The sequence below is a fragment of the Lutra lutra genome, chromosome 4 (assembly GCF_902655055.1).
Source record: "Lutra lutra chromosome 4, mLutLut1.2, whole genome shotgun sequence".
NCBI classification, from domain to species: domain Eukaryota; kingdom Metazoa; phylum Chordata; class Mammalia; order Carnivora; family Mustelidae; genus Lutra; species Lutra lutra.
In genome coordinates this window covers 46147105-46157845 of record NC_062281.1, presented here as the reverse complement: position 1 = coordinate 46157845, position 10741 = coordinate 46147105, and the positions used below count along the sequence as shown (strand labels likewise).

Below are 10741 nucleotides of genomic sequence, written 5' to 3'. Positions count from 1 at the left end.
AGAGAGAAACGGGAAGTTATTGTTTAATGGGTACAGTTTCGGTGGGGGAAGATTAAGAAGGTTTTCAAGATGGAGGGTGATAACGGTTGCCCAGCGGAGTGACTATATTTACTGCCACTTAACTGCATGCTAAGAAAGGGGGTAAAGTGGCACATTTCGTGTTATGCATGTTTTAATTTACCACAATAAAAAAAAAATCCTTAAGCCACAACAATCATATCAATAATACCTACCAGTTTTGACTTGTGCTGGGCAAGTGCTCAGTGTTTTTCATGTGCATTCTCCCATTTAACCTCTAAGGGAAGTACCAAAGAGAATGAAATACAAAAGTTTACATCATCCTTCTCTATCATTATAAATATATTACTGTTTTTATATAATATATATTTAGAACTTGAGAGGTCTTTTTAAAGTTTACGTGAGATTTTCATATTTATATTTTTCACATCAAACCAAAGGCAAGATTTAAATAAAAACAAACACTAAGGTTCAATGTTCTAATGCCAACAAGTGGCTTTATCGGCAGCTGGTACTTTTCTAACTCTCCTTCATCTACAAGGCGAAGGCAGTCCTGGGGGCTCAGGGTCCTTCTCCTGACAGACTGTAATTTTAACAGTAAGACAGAGGAAGGGAGGAGAATGTATTTACTTCCTTTCCCTTCTGTCCCCTATTGTTGTTTCACTTGATGGCCTTTGTATGGTTTCTAGCATGGACTTCTGTTACTTTGAATTGTTTCTGCCGCCATATCAGACCCTGCTTTCAAAACTGTCCCACCCCTCCCCTGGGAGGTCCATCAAGGGCTCCACTTGCTCTAGACTCACAGGGGTATGCAAGTGACCTCAGGAGGGACAGAGTCATTTCAGAGGAGTGAATATCGACCTTGCTGTTACTTAGGGAAAGCCTGACTGAGGATGAGTACCTAGAAAACCAGAGCCAAGAAATGGAGAGTCCTGTTTGATGTTGTTTTTAAATGTCTGGCCTTTGTTCTGGGAATGGCGGACACACAATGAGCAGTTTTATTTTCCTTGAAATAACACACCATCTGACCAATTTATGAGAATGCCAAGATCTCGAGTACTGAAATGTGGCCTGAGCACAGTCTCCATTCCATATAACCAGTTCATTCATTCAATGAATATTTACTGTGTCGCAGGTGAAACAGGAAGCTGAACAGTTAACTGTCATAGTCTGTGGTTGAATGTAGCATCAGAAACAGAGTATTCTGGGAGCACAAAGAAAGCAATTCTAACTCTGTGGGAAGAAAGAGCATTCCAGGCTGAGGTTGAAAGGGGTCTATGTTTGGTGGGTTGGGGAAAATCAAGGTGGCCAGTGTGGCCTTTGTCAGCCTTTGCCTCCAGCCTTTCTCCTCCTGAGAAACTGGTTATCCCAGCAATGTGATGAGGCTTCTTTAGCTTATCTTTATCCTTTCTTTCTTGGAGAGAAGGTCTCTTTCACTCCTAAGATTATGAGTAGATGTCTCCCAGCTCAAAAGTTCTACTCCTAATCTTTCCACATGATCCCAGGCAAGCATTTTCAATTGCTTTCATGAAATTGCCACTTGAATCTCCTCCTGGTTCCTTCAGATCTACATGTGCTCCAAAGAATTCATCATCTTCACCAGCCCATACATACCCAACCAGCTCCTCTTCCTGGTGATACTTTCCAGTGGCCCATTGCCACTGAGTTAGTGAGGCTTAGAACTTCAAAGTCACCTTTGCTTTCTCCTCCCTGGTATTTCATATGGAATCCGTTACCCAGACCAGATGCAAATGGTCCAAGATCCAAAGATGGACCCCACCAAGATACTAAACAGGACTGGATGTGTTATAAGTGGGCCATCATTCTCTGGCTTATTGAAGTCAAGAAAAGATTATTTTTTCCCCCTCTTTGACTTATCTGGAACATGTTTATCTTTACCTGAAAACTTCTATTGAGGTAAAATCGGATTTGTGGTCTACAAACCATACTTCCAGATGAGCTTCCATGATTAATGGATTGTGAACAAATCATTTTAAACACAATGAACACATATGAGTGCAAGTGTTCGTGTCTACACTTTTATTGAAGCCAGCTGGGTTACGAGTGGGTTCCTTCTGAGCTCTTTCTAAGATGCCCAGGAACTCTCAACTGTTTCGTCTTTATTTCATTCTGGTACTGAAGATGTGAAGTCTCCAAAGTCACTATAGTGCTGCACAAGAGCTGATATTCAAGAGCATACCTAGTTTCTCCATCATATATATATTTTTAAACCTGCAGATGTCCTTCTTCAGAAAGCACTCCCTTATTAACCTTATGTACTCTGATGTGCTTTGTGGTACATTGAAATTCAAGGTGAAATATTTGCCAATTCAATTAATTGGGAAGCAGGCAGCCCAAATAAATAAAAAATGATTTACCAATAATAATTAAATAAAGACAGCTTTAATGATGTTAAGACTTCATGGTAACTAGTCAGGGTCAATGTTGCCTAATGTACAGGGAAGAACAATTAATATGAATTGTAACAAAATATCAATGAGAAAAATGATTAGCTTTTGTTCTCAATCCTTTTTTCATTTGTAATAGTTGATTAAGAAGTAACATAAAGTAGAATTATGTAAGGTATACATGTTATTTCCTGTCAAAAGATAACGGAATCTGAACATTTATTTTAAAGTCAGTTGCAAGTTAGGAAACACAGTTCATATATTTACCTCTAAATGTGTACTTTGTTCTAGGGCAATGTGTTTGTCAGATACTTTCACACTATGGCATATAAAGAAAACAATCATCTTGGTGAAGACCCTCCACTGGTCTAAGTGAATGAAGCTGCTCACAACTATGGGAAGAGACAGGTGAGTTGGGCTACCGGTCCTGTCTGGCAACCCCATGTGCTGAGAGGATCCATGCCTGAGCTCACCTAGAACCCATCCATGACTGAGAAGCTCTAGTCTAGAAAATAAGAAGGCAATATAGTGTATTGTTGGCCCTAATCTCAGCTCTGGAATCAAAACATGTTCTCAAGCCCTTCCTAGGGAGAGCTCCCTGTGTTCGTCAGTTTCGCCATCTACAAAAGAGCTAATAAATTCTACCTCACAGGTTTCCATTATCCCTGTAAAGTGCTTATTAGAATCATGCCTGACAGTAGGAGCTCAAAATCTGTCAGCTGTTACTTTGTACTCAAACCCTCCGATTATCCAAATAGGAGGAAGCCAGATCACAGGAATAAACTATAGGAACTTCCCAGGAGCTGGGTGGGTCACTGGAGAAAAGGCTACATTGTTATTATGGAAACGTCCCTGCTCCAAAGAGCAGTATCAGAGCTAAACTAGATTGTGGCATACATTTTCCCAAAGAGTAATTCCACATACAGACTAGAGTTCAATGAGCAAACAGGATTTAATTTATAGGATTTATAGCACAGGTCCCTATTTCAGAAATGAATCTATTCACTACATAAAAGTAAATATCATTTAAATTATTTCTTTTGGTCATACCCCTATTTTCTTATTAAGAATCTAAGATAATTTGGGCTTTGCAATATGATAATGTGAGAAATTTATAAATTTGAATGTGAATTTAATGAAGTCGAGAAGTAAATTTACTTATCTTGAAAAGGGCTGTAATACATGAATTGAACAGATACTTGTCAATATAGTACTTAAATAGGAATTTATTCTCAGACTTTCTGTCTCTACCTTATTCATGCAATTAGCGTCTCATTTAGTCAATTCATATGTTCTGTGGGTGAAGGGCAAATTTAGTTAGTACTCTATTTCCCACTAGGTAAAATTAGAACATATAATCCATATCTGAAATCTGTTGAGAATTATTTTGAGTCCTCTATATTTTCTCTATGAAGAATTTGCTACAAAGAAATCTTTTTACAAAATTACATAATGATTCTACTGTGGGATAATCAAAATCCCAAGAAGCACAAAAAAGAAAATCCAAGATGAACAGATATTCAACATTAATTCATAATGGCACTAGGGTCAAAATACTAGGATACATTTATTGTCATTATTTTGAGTAACAGTAATAAGTATGTGACTCTGAAGAGGTGTATCACATGACATGTTAAATAGGAATTGTTCAAATGTGCTCTGAGTCACAAACATTTCAGTGACTTTTTTTTTTTTTTTGATGTGTTCATATGGGCTGCATTGTCAATATAACTGCCCAGTTATATGGATAATGATGACAGTAATATTCAGCTCGTATCTGCAACATTTTTACCTGGAAACAAAATGTTTTGTCATAATTTTAATCACAACTTAAAGACAACAAGCCACAGTAATCATGAAATAGTATTTTTTTTTTTAAGATTTTATTTATTTATTTGACAGAGAGAGATCACAAGTAGACAGAGAGGCAGGCAGAGAGAGAGAGAGGGAAGCAGGCTCCCTGCTGAGCAGAGAGCCCGATGCGGGCCTCGATCCCAGGACCCTGAGATCATGACCTGAGCCGAAGGCAGCGGCTTAACCCACTGAGCCACCCAGGCGCCCATGAAATAGTATTTTTAAGTTTAGGAAAATAAGGAATTTTTTTTTCTTTTTTTTAAGAATTTCTTTTTAACCGAGTAATGTTAAGCCATTCATTTAATTTTCTTCCTCCCCTGATAAATATATATACCTAAAAGTTTTAAAATTGGAAAGAAAATAACGCTTTTAGAATGAAGCAAATGAACCATAACGGCAGAAGCTCAGTGAAGAACATTGTTTGTCTTTCACTAATTTCTGTTATCGGAGGGAAAATAACAAATTTAATAGCTATTTTATTTCAAATGTAGGCAGATATTTAATTCATTAACATAATCTATCTGTCATTTGCCATCCTCAGAAATCATGTAGATAATTGTAATACTTTTAATAGTTTAGAAACTATTTAGTTAATATGGATTCTGTTTCCACAAAAAATGCTGCCATTTCAAATCACTTTTGGGAGGATGATACCTTCAGGACAGTTGACTTATTTTCTCACTTAAAAAAATCTGAATCTATAGATCTAAAATAAACTACTGCTTTTCAAAAAATAAGCTTTATAAGGTTTTACTGTAGTATGCCTCAGATATCATGGAACTTAGGAAATACACTAAGATGATCATATATTTTACTTTATAAATTTTATTAGATATTGATAGTCATGATTTCAGGGCTTTGGACATGATCAAAAGGAAAATGTTTTTTTAATTATAGATAATATAGAGATAACTTATGTACAATTTCAGTAGCTATAAAATAAATTGGATATTTTTTAAATTACAGATAATATAGAAATAACTTACACACAATTTTAAGTAGCTATAACACCAATTTGGATTGGTTGGGAGATGAAATGGGAGTATTGAGATAATTATGATGCCAGAATATTTGGTTGCTACCTTAGGGGAGCATCATTTTAATTGTGGACGAATGGATTTTTGATGTTACAAATAATGCATATCTGTTATTAAAAAACAAACTAGGAAATAAACTTTTGAGTCTTAGCCCTGCCATTTACTCGTATTCTATGACTGGGCAAATTACTTTAACCTCTCAATGCTTGGCTTGCTCATCTATAAAATGGAGATAATAGTACCACTTACCTCACAGAGTTGTTGTGCTTAGATAAATTGACATAGGTAAAATGCTTAGAATCTTGCAAAGCATGTAATAGGCAATCAATATTAGCTGTTATTGTTTTTATGAAAGCACCCATTTTCCTCAAATTTTGCATACATTGGATGTTTTCCTTTTTGTGTTTTTTTAAGCTTTATTGGTTTAACAAAACAGTATCATCATCATCTTCTTCATTTACGTTTCCTTAATTACCAGTAAGACTGAATTCTTTTCTAATTATTGGCAATCTGGATTAATTGTCGGGGAATTATGCTGAGGGGAAAAAACCAGTTCCAAGAGATTACATACTATATATAATTCCATTTATGTTAGTATTTTGGCAATGACAAAGTTGTAGTAGTGGAGACCAGATTAATGCTTGCCAGGGCTGGGTACAGGGTAGGGGCAAGAGAGTACGTGTTGCTGTAAAAGGGCAAAATGAGGAGCCCTTGTGATAGGACTAGTCTACCTGACTATATCCATGTGACTACCCCAGTTGGGATACTGTTCTATAGTTCCATAAGATGCTACCAGTGGGAGAAATTGAGAAAAGGGAACATGTTTGCAGTAGTCCAGAAAAACAAAGATCCTCTGGTGTAGCATAATTGTATTAAATTATATTCCCTGGTTTTATAGGACATATAAAATATGAAAAATTGACAAATTATTTAGAGCCAGTATTTTTGGAATATTTATTAAATCCAGTAATGTAAGCAAGCCATATCTCATGTCTACAAGGTTATGCTAATTTTACTACCCAGTAAGTCAACAAATATTCAAATGCATCTCCTAGGTGCTGGGCACTATTCTGTGTGCCGGCAAGGCAGTGATGAACAAGACAGAGAACAAGACAAAACGCCTCTGAGAGAGCAAGGGTGAAGTAAGAGAATAGTGCACATTAGTAGGCATCTCTAAGGCTCCATGAAATACGTTATTTCCATGTGTACACTTCAGCTGAGCCCTATTCAGGGTCTTTGGTCAACTCTGGGGAAAAGGAGAAAAGCAATTGTGTGCTGACTGGTGATACTGAAGACAGCCTATTCAGCTGGCCTCTCCTTTTGCTCTGTGCAATGGCAATTACCACTCAAATAACTCAACACACTACCACTGATTTCACTATTAACATTTTGGAAGGTTAGAAGCCAAGAACTCTAGCTCGATTGTTTATTAATATGAGGACAGAGAACAGGAACCTGGGGAAAAGGCAGAGCCAAACTCCATTTGGTGAAGCTTTTCCGTAGTGAATGGCAGAGTTGAGACAGAAGTCTTACTGTTCAACTGACAGATAAGTAAAACGCTTTCAGTCTTTCAACATCAGCTTTCTCAAGACCTCTTGAGACGATCTTGAGTAGGGGTCATACAAAATACACATCTTATGGGACACTGGAACAGATCTCTTGGTCCCTATGTATATTTGTGACATCTTCCCAGAAATTCCCTCACTGAAATGTCGCGATGACTGACCTCCCCAACTTTTTTCACTCCTAAAGAATTGTTTTCCTGCGTACTTAGTTTTGTTTTTGCTTTTCCTACTCACCTGTTACTGGGGCTTCCCAAAAAGAACTACCACCCATCTTTATCTAAAGAATGTGGACTACTTTTATCAAATTTTATAACAGCAAATGTATAAAATAAATAAAATCAGTCTATATGTGTTGTATATCTTTCAGACACAGACCAGAGTTGAACATTTTTAAGTAAGAATGTTTTCTGAAAGAATACTTAAGTAGCTTTAAGCTAATTGTATTTAAGAAAACTCTCATTTGCAATTCCCTTTGATGGTAACAATGACAGTGAATTGAAAATGAGAGTAGTCTTCCCCCTATTACATATGTAATAAGGCAGCTAGTTACCTGTTTGTTAAACTGAGGAAGCTTCTAATGAGCCCCAGGAGAGAAAGTAATTCCCAAAGTTCTTATGAGGAGTCAGCCTAATGCAAGTGCAAATTTAAAAGCATATTTAGAGTTCATCCTGTTTTCAGTCACTATCCCAATAGGGGGTGATGCTGGAAGCAGCAATGGTCAGCCCATTGCAGCCCGAGGGAAAATTACAATGGAAAATGTTTTCTGAGGCAGGAGCTCACAAATCCAGCACAGTGGCATGGCTTCCTCTTGGATAAGCAAGGAGAATCCTGCCTACATTCCATTTTAAAAGTCTGGGACAGATGAGTAATAGGTTAAATTTGTTCCATCAAATTTGGTCTCCTTAGCTGTATTTCTTCTAACTGACCCATAAATGGTGGAGGTCATCAGGGTTTAATTGAGGGACTTCTTTTAATGTCTACTTTTTCCTGGCAGGCGATCCCATCTATTTCAATGGCTCTATATGCTATTAATTCTTAAATTTATACCTCTATCCCAGACTTCTACTCTAAGGTCTAGTTCCATATAACCAACTCCCTACTCAATTATAACTCTTGAATTTCTTCCCAAACCTATTATCCCCTCCATCTTTCTTGCTACACTGAGTGGCTAGCCTCCACTCAGTTGCTAAAGCCAGAAACAAAAAAATTATCTTCAATAACCCTTTTTCTTACCCTCCATATCCAATTCATCAGTGAGTCTGGTGAATTTGATCATTTAAATCTACCTTGAATCTCTCTTTGCTTACCAAACCTGCTGGCCCACTCATGGTTAGCTGGACATCTGCAACAGCTTTCCAATTTGTGACTTTCCTTCTTAGCTCCTGAGTCCATTCTCCATATTCCACATTACTCCTTGAAAGATGAGAATTTCAAATCTATAGGCAAGTTGCAGAAATAGTGCAAAGACCTTTATCTTCTGAACCCAGTTTCAGACGTGATGATCCATTCATTATCCCTGAATTCTCCAGTGAGCATTTTGTCTTGTGCCATCAAGATGGTTATCACCATCTAATAAAAAGAACCAGTTTTCCACTTATCTTAATAATGTCCTTTGTAACAATTCAATACAGGATCACACATGCATCTAGTTATCTCATCTCTTTCAACCTAGAACAATTTTCAGTCTTTTTTAAATCGTATCTTGACAGTTTTGGGGACTATAGGCCACTTGTTTTTTTACAAGTTACCTCAGTTGGATTTGTCTGGTGTTTCCTCATGAAGAGATTCGGATCATGTATTTTTTGGCAGAAATATCATAGAAGTGATTTTTCCCCTCATTGCATCACAGCAGATTTTATCAGTTCAGGTCCTCCAAGAAACAGATGCAAGTTGAATTAAACACAAGAGACTCACTGGGGGAAATGACTGTGAAGAATAAAGGTAAAGAAGCAGGCGTTGGCAGAGAGGGCCTTTTGACCAAGACTTAGGACTAGTATCTGTGAGAGGAACGAAAGATGAACCTCAGATTGCAGTTCAATCCTGAGAAAACCTCAGTTCAACTGATGGAGTGTCCCTAAGGAAATGTTTCCTGTTAGAGGACTCCCACATCAGACAGGAATGGACAGGGTCAAGCACCCCCACCTTGCCCAGTGACTGGCCTAGGAGTGTGGATGTCAGCATTCACGGACATGCACCTAGTTCTTCCTTTCCCTGAAGTGGCTGCTCATCTCCCATGGTGTGGATGTGCCATAATTTGTGCAGCCATTCCCCAACAAGCTACGTTCACTTTTTCCAGTTGTTTGACACTAAGAACAATGCTGCAATTAGTAGGAGACATCAGAAATGCTGAGGATGGAATGTGAGGCAGGCAGGCTGTGAATTCCTTGGAGGAAGTTTGCAGGAAGCTTCTTTGTATATGGTCTTCCTGAATTTTCTCCTCCTCTAGGAGCAGGAAACATTCAGGCCACTCAGCTGCTCTCAGCCTACTGGAGGCCAAGGAGAGCTGACATATTTTGGTGCGGCCCATACCAAACCTCCACGGAGAAGCTCAGGAATTTCAAAGTAAGAACCTCCCCACGATCTGCAATTCTCCAGTCTTATCTCCCAAAAGAGAAAGCCCTGCTCTCTGGGAAACCAGAGAAAACCAAAGAAGGGCTTTCTCTGCTACAACCCCCACAGAAAGCAAACCTCACCTGTGCCCAGCAGTCTGTAGATCCTAGCAGCCAAGTGGAGGAAAGACAAACTCAGGTTCCATGTTTCCAGAATCTGTTCCAAGTTCATCTAATAATGTAATGCACTCCTATGGAAATACCTAGAATGTAGATTCCAAGCAAAACTGTTCTTTTGTAAATTTAAAGTAGAAATGTGATGACACAAAACCAGTTAAAAACTGACACAAAACCAAATTAACTTAAAATTTGGTGTAATGAACTGAAAAAACTTAATGGGAAACCATTCAGCTCCCTGCCTTCCTTACTGAGGTCAACTTAGTGCAGGACTGGGAGAGAAAATGAGTATGAAACAGGCCATGCTTCAAAACATTTCAACTGAGAAGCGCTTTGTAACTAATAAGGACAGAATCAAAAAATTCCCCCTTAGCGGCTTCTACTATATGGTGGTCACAAATTTTATGCATCCACATTTAATGTGGATAAACACACATTAAAACATACCACTCTAGGGGCACCTGAGTGGCGCAGTTAGGTGTCCAACTCTTGGTTTCAGCTCAGGTCATGAGCTTAGGGTCCTCAGATGGAGTCCTGCATGGGGCTCTGTGCTCAGCATGGAGCTTGTCCCTCTTCCTCTGCTCCTCCCCCTGCTCACATTCTCTCTCTCCATCTATCTCTATAGCGAATAAATAAAATCTTTAAAAAAAAATGCCACTCTAATTGTATACCTACTGTAAGAATTTTGTAATTTTCAAGTTATTCTTTGAATAATGCATATTCTACTCTCTCTTTTCTATGCCACTTCTCTGCATATTTTGTGATTTTTAAGCCTTTCACCCACCAGATTACCCTAACAGAATATTAGTCATTTTTAGGACAGTAATATCAGTTAGTAATTACTTTTTGGATAACCAGCTTTGTTGAAACATGGCAGAATGGTCAAATTTACCATATACACGTATGCTATTTTAATACCACTGTACATTTAATGCTATCCCTAAAAATGTTCAATATTGATCTCATAATACAGGATACTACTACTGTGTATTCCCCACAATGGGTGCTGACAGGCCCCTCAACCAGGGACGGCGAGCATGGCAGAGAGTACTGTGCCATCTTGGGTAATGAGCACATGCACTGCCAGGCATGCTTATGGGCACTCCACTGCACCTCTCTACTTAGAGCAGTCT

At 38.2% G+C, this 10741-nt stretch overlaps 1 long non-coding RNA gene across 3 annotated transcripts; it reads right to left on the bottom strand.

Moving 5' to 3' along the window:
* Positions 1–232: 232 nt before the first annotated feature.
* On the bottom strand, positions 233–10173 carry LOC125098056 (uncharacterized). 3 transcript variants are annotated; one of them, XR_007126695.1, is made up of 4 exons: positions 9576–10173; positions 8190–8808; positions 5567–5852; positions 981–4218 (listed from the first exon to the last, which is right to left on the bottom strand). It is a non-coding gene; the product is annotated as an uncharacterized LOC125098056 (long non-coding RNA). The 3 variants fall into 3 exon arrangements; XR_007126696.1 differs by lacking the exon at positions 981–4218 and adding an exon at positions 233–295 and having other exon boundaries at positions 5567–8808; XR_007126694.1 differs by having other exon boundaries at positions 5567–8808.
* Positions 10174–10741: the final 568 nt, after the last annotated feature.